Source organism: Phocoena sinus, chromosome 13 (assembly GCF_008692025.1).
Source record: "Phocoena sinus isolate mPhoSin1 chromosome 13, mPhoSin1.pri, whole genome shotgun sequence".
Classification (NCBI taxonomy): Eukaryota; Metazoa; Chordata; class Mammalia; order Artiodactyla; family Phocoenidae; genus Phocoena; species Phocoena sinus.
Window position 1 is genome coordinate 12,186,251 of NC_045775.1, and position 23,058 is coordinate 12,209,308.

The 23,058-nt window shown below is 46.4% G+C and overlaps 1 protein-coding gene across 2 annotated transcripts in view; it reads right to left on the reverse strand.

The window, feature by feature from the left end:
* Positions 1-23,058, reverse strand: part of CYRIA (CYFIP related Rac1 interactor A) — a 107,616-nt gene that overhangs the window by 45,688 nt on the left and 38,870 nt on the right. For both annotated transcript variants that reach the window (XM_032652703.1, XM_032652704.1), the window contains exon 2: positions 12,574-12,725. The gene's annotated coding sequence lies outside the window, so the exon portion shown is untranslated. The remainder of the gene's footprint in view (positions 1-12,573; positions 12,726-23,058) is intronic.

Below are 23,058 nucleotides of genomic sequence, written 5' to 3' on the forward strand. Positions count from 1 at the left end.
TCATCCTTATCACATCTGTAACCAACCAGGACTGGCTAGATGACCTGGGAAACTCCTCTTCGTTCCAACATCCTGAGGTTTTAATGCAATGAGAATGTCCAACAATTTCCAGAAATGTATTCAGGCAACCTAAAGCCACACCAGGAGCTAAGGTAATTAGAAATGGGATGAGATTTCCATTTAAGAAACAGAACTGCGCCTTGACGGCACTTCCACAGAGCATCCCTGGCTTGTTTCTTGAAGCCCTTTGGATTTCCAGCTATTTGGGAAGGATGGTGGTGATAGATTCCCAGCACCATGCTATCTCAAAATTGGCCACTGCTGCACTCAGGGAGTACTCCAGAGTTTACCTCTGTGACAAAGCAGTAATTCAGAAATCAGGTAGAACACTTAAACTACTAAAGGGAAATTGTTCTCAAGCCCTTTTGTACTTCCGAAGCATCAAACATCATGAAATACGCAGACAGGCTAACTACAACTAATTTTCATATATTTGATAAAGCGGGTCCCAAAGTACCTGTATTAGGCAAGGCTTGGGCAGCCAGCTTTCATCTATCACGTGTATTCAGAGGTCTAATATGACATTCTCTAATTCAGACTCTTTTCCTTTGGAATTCCAGAAGCAATTGAAAAGCCGCCACAGTCTCAGCCCTCAGAGCCCAAATCAGATCTCACTGCAGTTACGATAATAATATAATTGTAACATTAGCCCGCTAGGTTAGGGATAATTGGCAAACACCAAAGCTACGTCCACTGGCTTTCAAAACAATTCCAAGAGATGGTGAAATGATGCTGTTAATTCCCAAGGCTTTGGAAGTCTACTTACTGTGCCCAGGAAATAGCAGCATTCAGCTGAAATAAGTAATAAATTCTTTCAATATTTCTAGAGATTACCAGTAACACTGAAGATTCTGTTTAGTTGGCAAAACTCTGTTGGCTCTGCCGGGTGATCTATCCACCTACATTTCACTTTATGTGTGATTTGAGTCAGTTGATCCCCACCTCCACCCAAATCCAACACCCCTCCCTCTCCCTTAGAACTGGCCTCTTCCTTCTTATGGCCCTAATATATACACCCCGTGTATCCTGTATATATTTCTAACAAAAATATAATATTCATATGTGTCTGCTCAGCTTCCTGAATGCAGGTCTTAATCATTGGTCCAGCCTCCACACCCAGCACAGTCCTTGACAGAGTCCAGGAAAGTGGGTGCACGGTCAAAGGAGCAACTGCATGAACATTTGCTCTTTTTAGAAACTAGAGCCACAGTCCCTGCACCATCCAGTGAGGGTGAGAGGCTATGTTTAAAGACAGCTGTAACGAGTGGAAGATTCTAGTGAGGACTGGTATCTGGGAAGAAGGTGGAAGAGAGGAGAGGAATCCTCCGGCTGGAAGGATCTGGGAGGGTTTCATGCAGGAGGGGGCTGTGGAGTGGGAGGGAGGCCAGGGAGAAACTGTCAGTGAGGCCTGGGGCTGGGACGAAGGGAACCCCAGGTCCCCCACGGCTGAGATCACACTCTCGGTGGCTGGAGTTGAGAGGCCTTTGGAGGGACAGCTATCATAGGCCTGGCCCTGAGACCTGTTGGCAGATCCCAGTCTCCTGGTTATGATGAAGTGGTGGGACCCGGTTTTCCTAGGTGGCTTTTTTTTTTTGCGGTACGCGGGCCTCTCACTGTTGTGGCCTCTCCCGTTGCGGAGCACAGGCTCCGGACGCGCAGGCTCAGCGGCCATGGCTCACAGGCCCAGCCGCTCCGCGGCATGTGGGATCCTCCCGGACCGGGGCACGAACCCATGTCCCCTGCATCGGCAGGCGGACTCTCAACCACTGCGCCACCAGGGAAGCCCCTCCTAGGTGGCTTTTAAACCCACTATAAAGGTGGTTCTCTGCCAGGCAAACTTACATCCACCACCAGCCTGGGGCCTGCCGTGCTCCCGGTGCCAGTCCTGGGGGGACGCGCTGCCCTCCGCTCCTCTCCCCACGGCCCCGGGAGCCCTCTCCCAGCACCTCCCCACGGTCCTGTCACCCCTGCTTACCTGCCTGCCTCTCCTCTTAAAGGAGGAATACCCCCAGCACCGGAACTGGGGCTGGATTATGTCTGAATCCAGAGTAGGCTGTTGAGGGAATATGTTTCCGAATAAATGAAAAAGTGAGTGGACCAGAGATGGCGTGGATGCCAAAATCTATACCCAAGGACTTCTTGTCAATCATCCACTTAGAGCAAGAGGGAAGGGAAGAGGAGGGGCTGGTGGGAGAGGAGGAAAGAGTGAGAGAGAAGGAGGAATGAAAGGAAGGAAGAAAGGGATGAAGGAAGAAAGAAAGGAGAGAGGGAAGGCAAATCGTTTCCCCACTTTCACATCTCGTTTGATAAAGATGTAACCAGCTTCAGGCACATGAAGAAACAGACTCATAGGGGTCTCATCCTATGCTTGACAATTAAAAGAAAGAAAACTTGAGTCATCAGAAAAGCAGAATACGGCCTGAACGATGCCCACGTTAACTTCTGAAAAAGACATCTCCCGCCACTAGGAGTCATTTTCACAGAGGGTGGCCTGTGGAGACTTCTGAGCGTCCGGAGGCTGAGCCGGGAGAAGTCCAAGGTCAGGGACAGGCGTGGCAAAGGAACAGTGCCTCCTCTTCAAGTGCAGGTGGAATCGCATTGCGTGGATGCTCTTTTCAATCCAAATCCCTACACTACACGGTGGGGAGGCCTGTATTCTGAAGTGGCCGGCACTGCTTTCCGCCTCGGGGCAGTGGGTCCTGCCCCAGGTAAATCCTGTCCACTACTCTTCACTCACCTTTCCTAATACGTAACAGTGTGGGCACAGAGGGCCCTGAAGCTGAAATCCTGAAGACTCCAAAAATGACGTCACTCAACCCCCTGCTTCCCAAATCCTCATTCTCGGATAAGCGTGATAATAGCAGTTGATTGTCATTCCTGCACTCAGTGCCATTTTAAGTGCTGCCCACAAATTATCGCATTTAATTCTCACGATAACCCTCCAACGTAGACAAGTAGTTTGGCTTTAAGAGTTACTAAAGCGATATATTTCTGTAAAAACCGAGAGCTTTTCTTTGGGCAAATGTTAAGAGCTTGCAGTTAAGTACTTTCTCCACTAAGGGGCGTGCTCATCTCACGTTAAAAATGCCAGACCTGGTCAGGGTAGGTACTTAGTACAAAAGCAGAAGTTTGGAAAAGGGACAAAGCAGGGGGATCAGTTTCAATGCCCTGAATATATTTATTCTTAGTAGTAAAAAGGGTTCAAATTCGCAGCTGTGGTACCCAGCGCTTACTTAACACACTAACTCACTTCATTCCTGTTCAAGGTCATTTCAAAAGCATTGATCTTGACCACTTTGCGGGAAACGGAGCCACGACATTTGGGAAAGAAAAATTCATAGATTCAGCCACTTGGCTTAGTAATCATCTTCCCCTGCCTCTTCCCCTAATGTCTTAAATCACGCGTTCCAACCAGGGAAACATCTGTCTGGTGGCTGAATCAACCCGACTCCAGTTGCAAAATGTAAAGAGTAAAAGAAAGAAAGAAAATGCTGAAATCTTATCCAAGCTTATCAAAATGAATTACGACAGCTCATTTTGGTGAAATGTCCACTTAAAATTATATTTTGGATCTGGAAAACACTCTGGAAGTGTAAATTAGGAGAGCGGGGGATCCTCCGTTAGCGATCGGTAACCCCGCCCTGTATTTATAGACAGAGAGGCGTGCAGAAGTACAGCATTGCTTTCGCAGACGATGCCCCTGCAAGAAACTCAACACACACAGAGAAGGCAGCACAGTCACAGTGGAACTTCCCTGTTTGGATGGATCCAGCAAGACCACAGTTAAACCAAATGAACAACCTTCCCAAATTTAGCTCCAGATTTATGTTCAAACCCGGCCGTGCTCTTGATGACTCAACCGTGCACTACCCTGGTTTGAACTTTACCCTGCAGCCGGGGTTCCCGGGCTGGTGTCTGTGGCCACAAATGACTAAATTTGAAAGCTGTGCCGTGCATTTGCTAGAGGGCTCTCAGTCCTCACAGACAGATCAAGTATTGTTTAGGCTATTTCTAAATTCCACTTGAAGACAGCAACTTGTTACTCAAGCACCAGGTCTGGGACTGCTCCGCGGTTCCTACCAGCTGAGAACCCAGCTAAATAAAGCAATCCCAGGTCATTTGATGAAGTGGAGTATGGAGTGTGGGAAACGCACTGAAGAGACAGTGGAGACACGGGCTCCCCTTCCACTTACTAGCCTATGGCCTTGGCCATGAGCTTGAGAACCACTGCACTGGACCAAGGATGTGAAGTTCCGGTGTCAAATCCCCTTTTCTTCCTGTATCTCACAAGTAAACGGTTGTTTTAGGATTGATTATTTTAAGATAAATGAAACTAGCGGTTCCCCTTGGACTGGTTTCATATTCATTTTGTTTTACGAGTGAGTTCATTTATTGACCCCATCTGGCACATGTCAAAGCTCAAAAAGTAAGCAGGGATAGCAGAGTAAGCCCTCACTAGGGGTCTTATGCTGAGTACTTGTCACACAGGGTCCGAATCCTGGGTGCCTATAAAAGCTTTACTCCTGTCTCCCATTCTCCCGGGTTCCGTTCACTCATCTGAAAAGAGGGTCAGACAGACTCAAGAGCAGGTGATCTCACAGATCCCGCTAAATAGTAAGCTTTTATGAAATTTCCAAGGCAGAACTCACTATAAATCTTTGTTAAAATAGAAAACCCAGGTGTTTAAATGCAATACTTAAGCTAAAACACACACACACACACACACACACACACACACACACACACACACACAGAAAACAATCCACCCATTGTATGCAGCCATTAAGTAATGTGACTCACTAATATTTTGTCCGTCACTGACCAGGCAGCTAGCATCTCTCGGAACCAATACAAGCAGCTCCCGTTCGGCTCCAACCAGAACGCCCGCAGCTCAGGGCTGTCCCTGCAGGGGTGTGACCTGGAAGATGCGCAGGGCACACGCGGCAGGCGCCCTCTTCCTACCCTCAGCTAGGGGAGCGGGTTGGCATGGTGACGCCTGAGACAGCTTTCACTTGATTCCTCCCTCTTCCCGTTCACTCTATTATCACTGTGTGAGATCTTGCCCCAGAAGAACAGAGAAATCCTGAGGGCGAGGTCTGATGTCAGGGGAGAACAAGCCAGTCTTTGTCAGGCCCTTCAAGGAGGAGGCCCGGCCAGGGCTCTCGGGCCGCACACAGAGGGGCCTGTGCTCGCTCTGCCGGGAGCAGAGGGGCCTGCTCCATCCTATGCGATGGGGGCTCTTTGCTGGCTCATCCTGAGCCCTCTGCCTCCACTAACACCGGAGCTGGGCAAAGGGGATGGATCTCCACCTGGTGGCCCCAGGCACTTCACACCAAAAAGGCTTAAAGCAGAGCCTACCGCCCACACCAACACCAGAAAACCACTCTCAAGAATTCCACCCTCTTGAGCTCTTCTCCCAGTCTCCCACTCAGAATGGCACCCCTCCCTAATCATCCTTAGTCAACTCCTCCCTCCTTCTCTCAACCCGCTGTCCAGCCTTCGGCTCAGGCCTCCATCTCCCCCCCGCTTCACTCCAGGCCCCCCAGCTCCTCTGAGAAGCCACCTGGCTCAGGGAACTCTCCAGCCTCTGGTCTCCTACAAGGCTTCACTTGTCCCAATGGCAAAGAAGGAGTGACGTCTCACTGTGTTTATCATGTTGCCGACTCCGGCTTTGAAACGCCATCATCTAGGACGAGTTCTGCACCCACGAGATGCTTACTAAACAGCCAGTAAACGATTGAACCCACAGCACAGCCCAGAAACGGAATAGAATGTTCGATTCTAGAGGCTTTAGATCAAAATAAAATCGGCGAACACTCACTGAGCCCTGACTATGGGCCAGGTACCACTCTGCACCCTTACATGCATGAACTCACATCCCTGATCACAGCAGCCTCGTGTGGCAGGTCCTGTGGGCTCTCGTTCTGCAGATGAGGACAAGCTGGATGAGACGTCCGGTCAGCCCGAGCTCACCAGCTGGAAGCGGCAGAGGAAGGTCCCAGCCCAGGCTGTCCAGCTGCAGTCTGTGCTATAACCACGGCAGGACACAGCATCTCACGACAACCCCAGTGAAAGCAAATCTCACCCAAAGCCCACTCTGATGTACACCGTGCCATGTGGCCTCCCTTAGAACCAGGGACATGGGCCTTTGCAAATGTCATCACACGTCCAGCTCCTTGTATCCACCTTACGGTAACTGAAGAAAATTGGTAGATTGCCGTTGCCCTACTTGCTTGGCTAGCAGCCGGGTCAGGGCGGAAAGAGCCGATACGTGGGGAAAGGGGTCCTGCGGGGCACTGATGGCCAGGCCTGCGAGCACATGAACGACTCTGCAGGACTCTTCTCTCTGCCAGTGTGCAGCGTGCCCCTGACCCCTGGCTTCCTTCCTGCTCTCCAGGTCAGGTGCAGTCTCCCTCCTGGGACTCCTGGACTGGCAGCTTACAGGTCCCCAAGACAGAAAGGAAGCTTGCCATCAGGGCGGAGCCCAACACTCCAAGCTGATTCTCCTCTTTTCCAACCCTTCTCTGGGTTGGAAGACAGAGCTGCAAGGAGGCCGGAGGGCTGGAAGAGGGCACTGAGCAAGGGCAGCAGCCACACCGGGGGCTCCCAGCAGAAGGCTGGGAGGATGAGGTACAGCCGAGCCATCCTTCTACTCTGTACCGGCTCAGCTGTTCTGTTTCCAGGGCTGGTGGAGGCCTGGCCGTCCATGAGGAGGTGAGGGCCTTGGTTTCTCACCTTCGAGAGCTTCCTGGTGGTGATGATGCAAATTCCAGTCCTACACTGGGGTCCCCCGGCACGACGTGGGGAGTCAGCAGGATTCAAGGACTGTCCTTGGGGACGAGTTCAGAAATGGAAGTTGGACAATCAAGCCCAACACCCTCCTAGTGATGATGGAGAAGGGAAGGGGTGTCCAAGGTCAAAGGTGAGTCAGTGCTAGGCCTGGACTAGAACCCAAGTTAACCCTGATGCCTGTCATTCCGTCCCTCCCTCCCTCCCTTCCTTCTTTCCTCCCTTCTCCCTCCCCTGCAGGCCGAGGTGTAGAGTGCTTGCCAGCGCTGGAGGGATCCACAGAGCATTTCCGGCCACGTGCATCCCTGACTCTGGTGAGTTGCCACTGGTCGTCCCAGCTCTGCAGTTTGAAGCCCTAATTGAGGGACCCTTCCAAGGGCAAGTCTTAGTTGTAGAATCTCCTCCTTGGTTTACTGGAAGCTTCACCCATTTATAGATAGGGTGACGCATAGCATATACAGTGGAAGAGGGACAGTTAGAAGAGGGTTTGAATCCTGACCACCTAATAGCTGTGGGCCTTGGGCAAGATGCTTCGTCATTCTGAGCTGCAGTCTCCTCTTCTGTAGCCGACACCAAGACTCCCTTCTGCTGTGCCTGTGAGCATCCAGTGCCATGACCTTTAGAGACTCTGGCACATATGGGGACGTGTGCAGGTCAGCAAGGTCAGTTCTAAACCACACACCCATCTCCAACCAGCAAGTGTGACTGGAGGTCATGGGCACCAGGCTCTGTGCTAGGTTAGAGTAAATTCTATATAATATAAATGCACATATACACGTATCTACGCACTTACATATATATTATGCACATATACACAAGAATGTGCGTATACATAACACATACACACACACACACACACACACACACACACACATATATATATATACACACACACCTATATATTTTTTTTCTAAGAGAAAGGTAGAAGGACAGATACAGTTTTAAAAATCTCTTGCAGTTTTCACTGCGAAGAAGCAGACCCAGGTCTCTGTAAAGTTGAATTTTGCCACCAGACAGCTATGCTGTTCAATCAGTGTTTCTGGATGATGGAAATGGATTCCTCCTTCTCCTCTTTCTACTTCTTTTCTGGCCCCCCAACCCTTACCCTATTCTGCTCACTAACACCTCCATAGCGTCGGAGAAGAGATGAACTCAAATTAGTCAATTTGATTATTTTCAGTCACCGCTGGGAACGAGGTGGGAGGATGGCGACTGGCGGAGTTTTAAAAGCAGAGCTGAGGCATTATCTGTGCATGATGATGCCCTGGCTATTTCCTCCCCACCGCCGTCACAGAGAACTGAGTTGATGACAGTGTTGTTCTGTACTCCTTCCCAGATCCCAACTCCTACTCATCCTTTAGTGCCCAGCTCACATGGCCCCTGTTGGAAGCCTTCCCTGACTTGCCTGGGCAGAGGGCAGGCTCCCTCTCTGCACCCACATCACTGTGTTCATGCTGGGGCTTCTTGCCCACCACCTGCTCCCATGACTGTTGGTTCCTCTGTCTTCGTCATGAGCTTATGAACTCCTGGAGGGGCTGACTGGACTTGACTTGTCTCGATGCTTCCAGGCCTAGCACAGAGTCTGGGGCATGGTGAGGGCTCAGGTATTATCTTTTAATGAATGTGCACATTTTAAAGAGAACACTCTTATTTTAGTGTTCAGCAGAGAGAGGGTTTCAGAAATGGGTATTTGTTTTCTGACCAGAAAAAAAAAACAGATCAAGATCTAAATGCCATCATTTCTACTAGAATAGCATGGACTGTTGCCAGCCACTTTCTCGCATCAGAAAAAAGGCTCCTGTTCTAACCATTCACCAGCCATTTGTGCAACAAGTTGCACATGAAGTGCTGTCAGCACTTACCACTCCCCAGGGCCCTGGGGGTGGAAAGGCCATGTATCTACCCTCACAACCTCCCATTCGGCTGATCTGTGTGAACCCATTTTACAGCTGAGGAAACTGTTACAATATTACAAGGAGTAGATATAAAACATGCACTTTAGAGAACAGAGGGTCAAATAAAATTCGGCCCTTTGCTTTGTAAGACTGCAACTGCCATCCATCTTTGCTTAAAGCCCTGTTACCAGCTCTGAGCTGTCCTCAGAATGGACTCAACTCTCTCAGCTCGACATTCAAGGTCCCTGGTTAATCCTCCCAGCTTCCATCTCTGAGTGAGTCCCTCTCTGACTCACCTCACCTCACCTGCACAGCCACAGCGAGTCCCTCCAAGAGGCAGCCCTCGTGTATGCTTGTCCTCTACCTGGAGACCTTCCCTGAAGTTTCTCACCCTCCCCGATATTCACCTAGCGGACCACCCCTCATCTCTAGGACGGAGTGGAGACAGCGTGTCCCCAGGAAGCTTCTCCGGCTCTGCCCCTCACTCTGCTCACATGCTTCCAAGGATGGGGAGCTCACTACCTCAAGCACCCCACCTCTTGGTCCCTCACACCCACTCTGATCAGAACACTGATAGCTGGGGTGCTGTCTAGCAGGCCTCCTAGTGAAACCATAAACAACTTGAGGGCAGGAGCTGAATCTCAGCATCCTTTTCCCCAGTGTCTAGCACTGGCGCTGATACAGAATAGGCACTCACATGTTTGTTGAATGGATTGGTCCTCCCTCTACCCAGAAGGCCAGACTTGGCAATAGTCTAGGTGGATGAATTCCAAGAGAATTGGTACCAGTGACCTGTGGGAGGTCCCAGGGGAAATTCCTACTCCAGCAAATTGGTACCACAATGACCAAATTAGGACAACTGCTCACTTGGACCTGATTTGTCGATGCATCTTCTCCAAGCAGCCTTGAACCAGTGCCAGGCCACGGGCTCCTAGGACAGGTGGGCCAAGTCTCATTTACCTCCAGAGTGTCAGTACCTAGTAACCAATACGGGTTTTGGAATGAATGGCAAATACTCTACTGGTCAAGAACATCCATCTTTATTTCTATTTCAGGATGTTTTAGGGATGAAGCCTTTGAGACTCTCTGGGGAAGAGGGAGGAAGGGTACAGGATTCTCTGGAAAAGCCAACCAGAACATACAAGCCCAAGTCTTCACAGTGGCTCATGAGGCCTGCACCATCTGACCACTTCTCTCTGTCCTCACCTCCTTCCACTGTCCCTCGTTCCTTCCACTCCAATCCTCTTGCAGTTCCTTGGAGCCCAAGAACATTCCCACCTGAGAGCCTTTGTTCCCTTTTTCCTTCAAGCCTCCCTCCCTCGCTTTGTTCGGGTCCTGCTCCAATGACACCTAATCAGGGGGGCCTTCCCTGGTATCCTGCCTAAAACAGCAATGCCTGTTCCCCCAACTTCCTCTCACTCTGACTTGGCTTTATTATCATTATTTCTGCTTTATTTTTTCCATAACACTTAATACTACCTGGTATAATATACGCTTATTTATTTATTGACACTCCCCTGATCCCACTAGAATGCAAGCTTGAAGAGAACAGGAATTTTGTTTGTTTTTTGCTTTGTTTTGTTTCGTGTGGATCCCTAACACCAAGAATACCCCTGCTGCGTAGGACATGCTCCATACATATTTGTGGAACGCACGGATGGCTGGATAAATGAATGCCCCACAAGAGCTAACAGTCCACAGTCAAGGAAGAAAGCCAGTGCTGTGGGCCTGGATGAACATGTGCTTGAAACTTAACTGTCTCGCTGAGGGGCCAGGACACCTGCTCCCGAATCAGCTGGCTCCAACTGTGAGGACATTCCTCTGGGTCTTGGAAGTACACTGGTTTGAAGTGAAAAAGCTGCTGGGGGTGAGTTAGTTTTCAGCTACTATCCGATGGGACAAAGGATGGACTCAACAGCCCGGGAGGGTGGTGAGACCTGAGGTTGGATTTAACAGGGCAAACCTTCAAATGGCCGAACCACAGAGGGTGATCTGGCCAAGGCGAGGTGAAGGCGGGCCGGTATTGAAGAGGAACTCTGAAATCAAGATTAACAGCTCTGGGCTTCCCTGGTGGCGCAGTAGTTGAGAGTCCGCCTGCCGATGCAGGGGACACGGGTTCGTGCCCCGGTCCGGGAAGATCCCACATGCCACGGAGCGGCTGGGCCCGTGAGCCATGGCCGCTGAGCCTGCGCGTCCAGAGCCTGTGCTCCGCAACGGGAGAGGCCACAACAGTGAGAGGTCCGTGTACCGCAAAAAGAAAAAAAAAAAAAAAAAAAAAGATTAACAGCTCTGGGCTTCCTTAACTGCGTGTGTAGACAAGGTCTGTCCCTAGACTTTAGGCACAGGTTCAAATGCAACCCAACGAGGGCTCAAAGCTGTACTGAAATACCTCTGATTAAGCTGACATTTTTTGAGGTTTACTATAAGCAAGAAACTATGCTAATGCACCTCACCACAAGCCCGCCACACAGGCAGGACTGTCCCCATCTTGTGGACGGGGAAACAGAAGCTCAGGAATTTACAACGATCTAGGCAAAATCACTCAACCGATAAATAGCAGAACTGAGATGTGAAGTCAGGTCTGTCTAATTTCCAAAGCTCTTCTCCTTCCTCTGAAGTACGCTACAGCTCAGGGACCCCTCTGGGGAAAGAAACCACAAGAGGAAGAAAGGAAGGGAGCACAAGATAAATCTGTTCCCCTCAAGAATGAGAATCTGGTATAAGGACCAAGTCTGGGATAAAATAATCCCAGGAACTCAGAATTGGAAAATACCTGAGAAATCACCTGGTCTTACAGGTGATTCTCAGCTTCATGAAATGCTTCTGGTTTTAGTTTTGAGGGAAAATCAGGATATCTAAATGCAAAAGAAGAGCTTTAGGAGAGGAGAGCAGATGGTCACTGCAGCAACCGCTGAAAGAGTAACAGGTGTGAGATCATCTCAGTGTACTGTCACTTCCTTCGTGACTCCTGACCTTGGATGTGTGGGTGCCCTGGGCCAGCTTAGAGGAGATGTGCTAATACAACAAAGTCCAAGGAGCTGAAATCAGCGGACCTTGAGTCATTGGAGAGGGATGTCAGCCCGTGTCAGGTCCAAGTTCAATGATGAAGTTCAAGTAGGTGTGGCCCTCTCCTTCCTGATAAGAAGAAAAGTGCCCATAACTGGGAGAAGGTGAAAGAGGGAGAGAACCAACATGCTGGCAGTGAGGGAAGAGGGCAAGGGGAGTGGCGATCCGAGGCTGGTGCACCGCAGTGCCGAATTTACCTCTAAAGTCAGCTGCATTTACCTCTAAAAATGTTACAGCAAGTGAGATGCCAGCCAGACTTCCGGCATGAGACCTAAATTCCATGCCAGGTGGGCTACTTCTCTCCCTGCTGGTCTCAGTCTGGATGGCCAGAAAGAAGCCCTCAGATGCATTCTGCAGGGACAAAGCGACCTCCAGCAACAGCTCTAATCTGCTCTCCCCCTGCATGTAGTTCCAAGCGACTGTTTCCTGCCTAAACACTAAAAAGACCGAAGATAGCAACAGCTCCCACTCAGAATGCAGTTATAGAACCCAGGGACATTTAAGCACTTTCGAAATTACAGCTACTTTGAAGTGCACATCAATTCTTCATTATGTCCTTGTTTTTTTTGCTTTTCGGTTTTTTTCCTTGTACATGTATGTGGTGTTAGGAAGGATGGCTTCCAATCAGAGATGACAGATCTGGTGGAAGGACCATCCCCGATACTTGCAGGTATCCCGTAAGCCTGCATATCGCAGATTCTCTGCACTACGATGTTGGTCGTCACCGTGCTGCTGGCCATAAGCAGAGACAGTTGATTCTTACCTGGAGATCTCCCTTGTGACTCAGATTCACCAATCCAGGCTGATGGAACGAACCAGATGAGCAGCTGTTTGGCCAAGACAAGTCTGGCTCCCTAAATCAGGGCTGTGGTCCCCGAGAGTCCTGTGGTTTCTCTGTCCTTGGTGAGTGATAACCTGCAGAAAGGGAATGCAAGTGATGTTACCAGGAGAGGCCGTTTCCTCTTCTCCTCTCATTATAATACATTCTTTTAAGGAGAGCAGAGAGAGTCCCAGAATCACAGATTCCTAGGGCTGGAAGAAATGCAATAACCTTGTCTAATGCTTCTGTAGTTGAGGAAACTGAGGCTCAGAGAAGAAAAGAGCTTCATTCAAGGGTTTAGCCGCTCGGGATGAGATTCCAGATTGGAATGTGTCTCTGACTCTCTGGTCTCTGGAATTTTTTAAAAAAGCAGCCACACGATTGGGCTGGCTTCTCAAACAAGTGGTCACTGACCCTGAATAGAAGTCTTTTATTTAACGGATTTTCAAGACGAGAGGTGGCGCTTTTCTCCACATTGCTGTTTCTGTAGTTTTACTCCTGGGAGCTGAGTAAAACAGTCCACCTCAGGCATGGGGTTGGGAGGATTCTTCCTTTATCTCATTAGAAAAATGCTGTTATGGAATAGTGGGACCTGTGGGCACAGCAGTGGGTGGACTTGGTTTTTTAATGATAGATGTATGTGCACCCAGCCTCTAGGTCTCCTGGTCTCTCTCTGTCTCTATCTCTCTGTCTCTTTCTGTCTGTCTGTCTCTCTCTCCATGTTTCATGAAAACACAGGAACAGACATGGATTTTCCTCCCATGATTATCATTTATTATGTGATCTTTCTTGTTTTTTTTTAATTAAAGTCTAGTTGATTTACAATGTTGTATTACTTTCTGGTGTACAGCAAAGTGATTCAGTTATACACACACACACACACACACACACACACACACACACACATGTATGTTCTTTTTCAGATTCTTTTCCATTATGGTTTATTACAGGATATTGAATATAGTTCCCTGTGCTACACAGTAGGACCTTGTTGTTTTATTATGTGATTTTTCTGAACACCAAACATTTGAACAGCCACTCCTCTGGGCCAAAAACCAAAACCAAAGAAGGGATCTCACATTTGTTAAGCAAATAATATCTAACAGGCACATCAGGTGAACCTTACATTTTCCTAATTTGTCCTCAAAAATTCTGCTAAAGGTACCAGGAACTCCATTTTTCCAAAGGGTTAGGGAACCGAGCTAGAGAGAACTAGAGTGCCCTGAAGAGTCATACAGAGAGTTCGGTGCAGAACCAGGCATGAACTCATATCTAACTCCCAAATCGATGTTTTGTCCATGTAAACTGGACTAGAGCTATTAGGCCAAAACACTAGGAGTTGTCTTATTTTTCCAGTGTGTTAGCTGGAAGGCAGGAGAAAGTTCTTTGGCAGCTGTTAACGTTGCAAGGACGTGAAGGGTTATTCTCGTTAGGTTCTCATTCAGCCAGGAGGCTCTAAAGGCCCTGGCTTCCTGTATACTGCCAGCCAGGGTTCATGTGCCCCAGAGAAGCCAGGCCGGCCCTGGCTCTGAGCAACCAGAGGGCCCATCAGGAAATCGTGATGATCAACGCTCGGTCTCTGTTCCTGTTCTGGGACAGGGCTGGAGAGATGGGGTGGGGATGGAGAAAAGAGGAAGAGAAAACAGGAAGTTGGGGGGAAGGGAAGGAAATGATAGAGAAAACACAGCGACTTTAGCCTGATGAGAAAGTGATTTCTGAGCCCTGCATTTTGGGAAACCAGGTCACAGTGGTAGTGGCGGAGAGGAGTTTGTTTCCTCTGAATTTGGGGTTGTGCCTGTGAATTCCCATCAGAGCACAGCCTGAGGAAAAGGGTGCCTGCCACAGGTGCTGTTTCCCAGGGGCACCTGAGTGTAGATACTGGAGAAGGTGAATTTCTAAAAAAGAATCCCCAGGTGAGACCACCTCTCTGACCTCTTGGCTGTAGCTGAGGCCAGATGAGCCATAGAAGGACCTGGAAACAAGAAAAGCTTTCGAGGTAATCAGGCGTCAGGGGCGCTATCCCATCCCTACCACTTTCCTTCTCAAACGGCCCTCAAAATTCTAACCCATTTTCAGTGTATTTGATTAGGACTTGATTCCCCCAGTGGGCCAGGACGAATCCCGCTTTCTTCTACTGCAAAACTAAGAGGGTCAGGCCAGCAGAACGCTGAGTCTCCTCCAGACCATGACTCTAATAAGATACTTCCAGAATCTTTCCCTACCATTTTGTCCACTCTACTTAATTATAGACACTACAAAAGCTGCCCAGCTCCCAGTGCTCATCACGAAGGCTGGCAGTCACCTGGTAAGTTGAACAACCACACAGACAGACAACCCTAATAATAATCCAATCACACTGTGACACCAATACTGACAATACTCTACAGTTTCCCGATGGGTACTAGAAGGTGGGCCGGGAACACAGAGCCCCCTAACAGGCAAGCCCTCAGATACCAATTCCACCCACTCCAGTGGTTCCCCAAACTGGCTGTGCAACTGGAGAAGCTAAAAAGGAAAAAGTACCATCCCAACCTGGAGTAGGGGCCAAGCTTCTGGAGAGTTTTATGTCACCAACTGGCTCTGGTCTACGGACCAGCACTTGGATACCTTGGATCCTAACCCAGCCCTCACCAGGTCCCACCTCCTCCCATCTTACTGATTCAATCACGGAGACCCTACCATGGAGGAGCTCGCTCCAGGGATCTGTCCTTGACTCTCTAAACTACTCCCCCCACCATCCAAATAAACACAGAGCAATAAAAAGTAAGCCTATCCTTGAGAGGATTCCAAGCTTTTTGAAGAGCTGGCTGGTGGTTTCCTGTGTGAGTCACTCACAGGCCAGAGGTCCCTCAGGGTGAACAGAGATCGAGTAGGGAAAGACACTTACAACCCCCGTCTAGGTCCCCACCAGAAGCCCAACCTCACACAACATCCACAAGTCCGCTTCCGTCGCCAGTGGTTACGAATGACCAGAGATGCTGCCAGTGAGCGTCCTTCTGCTCCGCGAAGGAGACTGACACCACCTGGGACCGTCAGGAGGTGGCACACCTAGCAGCCAGAAGCACTTTTCAGCATCTTGTCTTCTTTGGTCATTTTCAGAGAGGGACAAAGCATGGGGTCATTAGCACACTTTAAAAATGGGGAAGCTGAAATCTAGAGGCATAAAATGACTTCTCCCAGGTCACACAACAGAACCGAAACTAGAACAGCCATCTCCTGACCTCCAGTCCAGTGACCTGTGACCTTACCACTACCTCCTGTGCTCCCCTTACCCCCCACGCCCCCATTCACGGGAGGGGCTGACAACAGCTGTGTGTCTTCCGCTTTTGCATGGTTCTGGAAGTGACAGGGCTGGGCGGGGGGGCAAACTGAGAGAAGGCAATGCAAACAGATGGTGAGGGGACTGGAGGGCCTGGAAGACCACCCTCCTGCCCTCCAGGCTGAGCAGACACGGAATCTAAAGCCAGGGTGGGAGCCTGCTTGTTCAAGCCCCAAGTTAACCAGCAGCGGAGCCTATCCCGAGTCAGGGAACCTCATTATGGCCTCTCCCACAGCACCAGGAGCCCTGGCCAATGAGGGTTTTTTGTTTGTTTTTTAATATCTTTATTAGAGTATAATTGCTTTACAATGGTGTGCTAGTTTCTGCTTCATAACAAAGTGAATCAGCTATACATATAAATACATCCCCATATCTCCTCCCTCTTGCGTCTCCCTCCCACCCTCCCTATCCCACCCCTCTAGGTGGACAGAAAGCACTGAGCTGATTTCCCAGTACTATACAGCTGCTTCTCACTAGCTATCTATTTTACATTTGGTAGTGTATATATGTCCATGCCACTCTCTCACTTCGTCCCAGCTTACCCTTCCCCCTCCCCATGTCCTCAAGTCCATTCTCTACGTCTGCGTCTTTATTCCTGCCCTGCCCCAAGGCTCTTCAGAACCATCTTTTTTTTTTTAGATTCCATATACATGTGTTAGCATACGGTATTTGTTTTTCTCTTCTGACTTACTTCACTCTGTATGACAGACTCTAGGTCCATCCACCTCAGTACAAATAACTCAATTTCATTTCTTTTTATGGCTGAGTAACATTCCATTGTATATATGTGCCACATCTTCTTTATCCATTTCTCTGTCAACAGACACTTAGGTTGCTTCCATGTCCTGGCTATTGTAAACAGAGCCACAGTGAACGTTGTGGTACATGACTCTTCTTGAATTATGGTTTTCTCAGGGTATATGCCCAGTGGTGGGATTGCTGGGTTGTATGGTAGTTCTATTTTTATTTTTATTTTTAAGGACCCTCCATACTGTTCTCCATAGTGGCTGTATCAGTTTACATTCCCACCAACAGTGCAAGAGGGTTCCCTTCTCTCCACACGCTCTCCAGCATTTATTGTTTGTATATTTTTCGATGATGGCCATTCTGACTGGTGTGAGATGATATCTCATTGTAGTTTTGATTTGCATTTCTCTAATGATTAGTGATGCTGAGCATCCTTTCATGTGTTTGTTTGCAATCTGTATACCTTCTTTGGAGAAATGTCTATTTAGGTCTTCTGCCCATTTCTGGGTTGGGTTGTTTGTTTTCTTGATATTGAGCTGCATGAGCTGCTTGTAAATTTTGGAGATTAATCCTCTGTCAGTTGCTTCACTTGCAAATATTTTCTCCCATTCTTTTTATGGTTTCCTTTGCTGTGCAAAGCCTTTTAAGTTTCATTAGGTCCAGTTTGTTTATTTTTTTATTTCCATTTCTCTAGGAGGTGGGTCAAAAAGGATCTTGCTGTGATTTATGTCATAGACTGTTCTGCCTATGTTCTCTCCTTTAAGAGTTTTATAGTGTTTGGCCTTACATTTAGGTCTTTAATCCATTTTAGTTTATTTTTGTGTATGGTGTCAGGGAGTGTTCTAATTTCATTCTTTTACATGTAGCTGTCCAGTTTTGCCAGCACAACTTTTTGAAGAGGCTGTCTTTTCTCCATTGTATATTCTTGCCTCCTTAATCAAAAATAAGATGGCCATATGTGCGTGGGTTTATCTCTGGGCTTTCTATCCTGTTCCATTGATCTATATTTCTGTTTTTGTGCCAGTACCATACTGTCTTGATTACTGTAGGTTTGTAGTATAGTCTGAAGTCTGGTAGCCTGATCCCTCTAGCTCTGTTTTTCTTTCTGAAGACTGATTTGGCTATTTGGGGTCTTTTGTGTTTCCATACAAATTGTGAAATTTTTTGTTCTAGTTCTGTGAAAAATGCCATTGGTAGTTTAAAAGGGATTGCATTGAATCTGTAGATTGCATTGGGTAGTATAGTCATTTTCACAATGTTGATTCTTCCAGTCCAAGAACATGGTATATCTCACCATCTGTTTGTATCATCTTTAATTTCTTTCATCAGTATCTTATAGTTTTCTGCATACAGGTCTTTTGTCTCCTTAGGTAGGCTTATTCCTAGGTATTTTATTCTTTTGGTTGCAGTGGTAAATGGGAGTGTTTCCTTAATTTCTCTTTCAGATTTTTCATCATTAGTGTATAGAAATGCAAGAGATTTCTGTGCATTAATTTTGTATCCTGCTACTTTACCAACTTCATTGATTAGCTCTAGTAGTTTTCTGGTAGCATCTTTAGGATTCTCTATGTATAGTATCATGTCATCTGCAAACAGTGACAGCTTTACTTCTTTTCTGATTCAGATTCCTTTTATTTCTTTATCTTTTCTGATTGCTGTGGCTAAAACTTCCAAAACTATGTTGAGTAATAATGGTGAGAGTGGACAACCTTGTCTTGTTCCTGATCTTAGAGGAAATGGTTTCAGTTTTTCACCATTGAGAATGATGTTGGCTGTGGGCTTGTCATATATGGCCTTCATTATGTTGAGGTAAGTTCCCTCTATGCCTACTTTCTGGAGGGTTTTTACCATAAATGGGTGTTGAATTTTGTAGAAAGCTTTTTCTGCATCTTTTGAGATGATCATATTGTTTTTCTCCTTCAATGTGTTAATATGGTTTATCACATTGACAGATTTGTGTATACTGAAGAATCGTTGCATTCCTGGGATAAACCCACTTGATCATGGTGTATGATCCTTTTAATGTGCTGTTGGATTCTGTTTGCTAGTATTTTGTTGAGGATTTTTGCATCTATGTTCATCAGTGATATTGGCCTGTAGTTTTCTTTCTTTGTGACATCTTTGTCTGGTTTTGGTATCAGGGTGATGGTGGCCTCATAGAATGAGTTTCGGAGTGTTCCTCCCTCTGCTATAGTTTGGAAGAGTTTGAGAAGGATAGGTGTTAGCTCTTCTCTAAATGTTTGATAGGATTTGCCTGTGAAACCATCTGGTCCTGGGCTTTTGTTTGCGGAAGACTTTTAATCACAGTCTCAATTTCAGTGCTTGTTTATATTTTCTATTTCTTCCTGGTTCAGTCTCTGAAGGTTGTGCTTTTCTAAGAATTTGTCCATTTCTTCCTGGTTGTCCATTTTATTTGCATATAGTTGCTTGTAATAATCTCTCATGATCCTTTGTATTTCTGCATGTCAGTTGCTACTTCTCCTTTTTCATTTCTAATTCTATTGATTTGAGTCTTTTCTCTTTTTTTCTTGATGAGTCTGGCTAATAGTTTATCAATTTTGTTTATCTTCTCAAAGAACCACCTTATACTTTTATTGATCTTTGCTATCGTTTCCTTCATTTCTTTTTCATTTACTTCTGATCTGATCTTTATGATTTCTTTCCTTCTGCTAACTTTGGCATTTTTTTGTTCTTCTTTCTCTAATTGCTTTAGGTGTAAGGTTAGGTTGTTTATTTGAGATGTTTCTTGTTTCTTGAGGTAGGATTGTATTGCTATAATCTTCCCTCTTAGAACTGCTTTTCCTGCATCCCATAGGTTTTGGGTCGTCGTGTTTTCATTGTCATTTGTTTCTAGGTATTTTTTGATTTCCCCTTTGATTTCTTCAGTGATCTCTTGGTTATTTAGTAGTGTATTGTTTAGCCTCCATGTGTTTGTATTTATTACAGATTTTTTCCTGTAATTCATATCTAGTCTCATAGCGTCATGGTCAGAAAAGATACTTGATACAATTTCAATTTTCTTAAATTTATCAAGGCTTGATTTGTGACCCAAGATATGATCTCTCCTGGAGAATGTTCCATGAGCACTTGAGAAGAAAGTGTATTCTGTTGTTTTTGGATGGAATTTCCTATAAATATCAATTAAGTCCATCTTGTTTAATGTATCATTTAAAGCCTGTGTTTAAAGGGCTTCCCTGGTGGCACAGTGGTTGAGAGTTTGCCTGCCGATGCAGGGGACACGGGTTCATGCCCCGGTCCAGGAGGATCTCACATGCCACGGAGCAGCTGGGCCCGTGAGCCATGGCCGCTGAGCCTGAGTGTCCGGAGCCTGTGCTCCACAACAGGAGAGGCCCACTTACCGCCAAAAAAAAAAAAAAAAAAAGCCTGTGTTTCCTTATTTACTTTCATTTTGGATGATCTATCCATTGGTGAAAGTGGGGTGTTAAAAATCCCCTACTATGATTGTGTTACTGTTGATTTCCCTTTTTATGGCTGTTAGCATTTGTGTTATGTATTGAGGTGCTCCTCTGTTGGGTGCATAAATATTTACAATTGTTATATCTTCTTCTTGGATTGATTCCTTGATCATTATGTAGTGTCCTTGTCTCTTGTAATAGTCTTTATTTTAAAGTCTATTTTGTCTGATATGAGAATTGCTACTCCAGCTTTCTTCTGATTTCCATTTGCATGGAATATCTTTTTCCATCCCCTCTCTTTCAGTCTGTATGTGTCCCTAGGTCTGAAGTGGGTCTCTTGTAGACAGCATATTCATGGGTCTTCTTTTTGTATCCATTCAGCCAGTCTGTCTTTTGGTTGGAGCATTTAATCCTACCTTAAGGTAGTTATCGATATGTATGTTCCTATTACCATTTTCTTAATTGTTTTGAGTTTGTTATTGTAGGCCTTTTCCTTCTCTTGTGTTTCCTTTAGCTGTTGTTGTAAAGCTGGTTTGGTGGTGCTGAATTTTGTTAAGTTTTGCTTGTCTGTAAAGGTTTTAATTTCTCCGTAGAATCTGAAAGAGATCCTTGCTGGGTAAAGTAATATTGGCTGTAGGTTTTTTCCCTTTCATTACTTTAAATATGTCCTGCCACTCCCTTCTGTCTTGCAGAATTTCTGCTGAAAGATCAGCAGTTAACATTATGGGGATTCCATTGTATGTTATTTGTTTTTCTTCCCTTGCTGCTTTTAATATTTTTTCTTTGTGTTTAAATTTTGATAGCTTGATTAATATATGTCTTGGTGTGTTTCTCCTTGGATTTATCCTGTATGGGACTCTCTGTGCTATCTGGACTTGATTGACTATTTCCTTTCCCATATTGGGGAAGTTTTCAACTATAATCTCTTCAAATATTTTCTCAGTCCCTTTCTTTTTCTATTCTTCTTCTGGGACCCTTATAATTCGAATGTTGGTGCATTTAATGTTGTTCCAGAGGTCTATAAGACTGTCCTCAGTTCTTTTCATTCTTCTTTCTTTATTCTGCTCTGCAGTAGTTATTTCCACTATTTTATCTTCCAGGTCACTTATCCGTTCTTCTGCTATTGATTCCTTATAGAGAACTTTTAATTTCATTTATTGTGTTGTTCATCATTGTTTGTTTGCTCTTTATTTCTTCTAGGTCCTTGTTAAACGTTTCTTGTATTTTCTCCATTCTATTTCCAAGATTTTGGATCATCTTTACTATCATCACTCTGAATTCTTTTTCAGGTAGACTGCCTATTTCCTCTTCATTTGTTTGGTCTAGTGGGTTTTTACCTTGGTCCTTCATCTGCTGTGTACTTCTCTGTCTTCTCATTTTGCTTTACTTACTGTGTTTGGGGTCTTCTTTTTGCAGGCTGCAGGTTCGTAGTTCCCATTGTTTCTGGTGTCTGCCCCCAGTGGCTAAGGTTGGTTCAGTGGGTTGTGTAGGCTTCCTGGTGGAGGGGACTGGTGCCTGTGTTCTGGTGGATGAAGCTGGATCTTGTCTTTCTGGTGGGCAGGGCCACGTCCGATGGTGTGTTTTGGGCTGTCTTTGACCTTATTATGATTTTAGGCAGCCTCTCTGCTAATGGGTGGGGTTGTGTTCCTGTCTTGCTAGTTGTTGGCATAGGGTGTCCAGCACTGTAGCTTGCTGGTTGTTGAGTGGAGCTGGGTCTTAGCATTGAGATGGAGAGCTCTGGGAGAGCTTTCGCCATTTGAATATTACATGGGGCCAGGAGGTCTCTGGTGGACCAATGTCCTAACTTGGGCTCTCCCACCTCAGAGGCACAGGCCTGACACCTGGCTGGAGCACCAAGATCCCATCAGCCACATGGCTCAGAAGAAAAGGGAGAAAAAAAGAAAGAACAAACAAATGAAAGAAAGATAGTAAGAGAGAGAGAGAAAGAGAGAGAGAGAGAGAGAAAGAAAGAAAATTTAAAAGTTGTTAAAATAAAAAAGTTTTAAAAATTCTTAAAAATAAAAAAGTTTAAAAGTAATTTAAAAAAACGAAAGAAAGAAGAGAGCAACCAAACCAAAAAACGAATCCACCAATGATAACAAGTGCTAAAAACTATACTAAAAAAAACAAAAAGGGATAGACAGACCCCTAGGACAAATGGTAAAAGCAAAGCTATAGAAACAAAACCACACAAAGAAGCATACACATTCACACTCACAAAAAGAGAAAAAGGAAAAAAATATATATATCTTTTGGGAAGTTTGAAGTCTTCTGCCAGCACTCAATAGGTGTTCTGTAGGAGTTGTTCCACATATAGATGTATTTCTGATGTATCTGTGGGGAGGAAGGTGATCTCCACGTCTCGGTCCTCTACCATCTTGAAGGTCTCTCCCAAACGGGTAGGTTTTTAGGTAACAAATATGACTCCTGTTCTTTAGGGACCTGTGGTGCATCAGGCATCATTTAACGCTGGACACCTGCTGACTCCCTGAAACCTCTCAGCAGCCACACTAGACAGATAGGCGTTATTCTCGCCCACTTTTACAGACGAGGAAACTGAGGCACCTGCCCAAGGGATCTGGCTTTTGAGTGGCAGAGCCAAGATTTGAATTCCTGCAGTCTGGCTCCAGTTCCTGCTCTTAACCGCTATGTGGTTAACACTCCATCGCAAAGCAGTTACATTACAAAAGAAGAAGAAAGGAAAGAACGGGAGAGTCATGCACAACAGTCTATCAGTGGAAAGAGACAGGGATAAAGGAGGAAGGGCACTAGGAACAGATAACACCTCATTCCAAAGGCAGAGGAAAGGAGGAAACTCTCCAGGCGGGAAATATTGATTGGAAAGTGCTGAACAGGCAGGACAGGGATTCTGGTCCCCAGCCCTTTTTGGGTGGCAGCCCCCCGGTGTCAGCCAGCACCAGTAAATGACTTCCTGGCCTTGGTGCT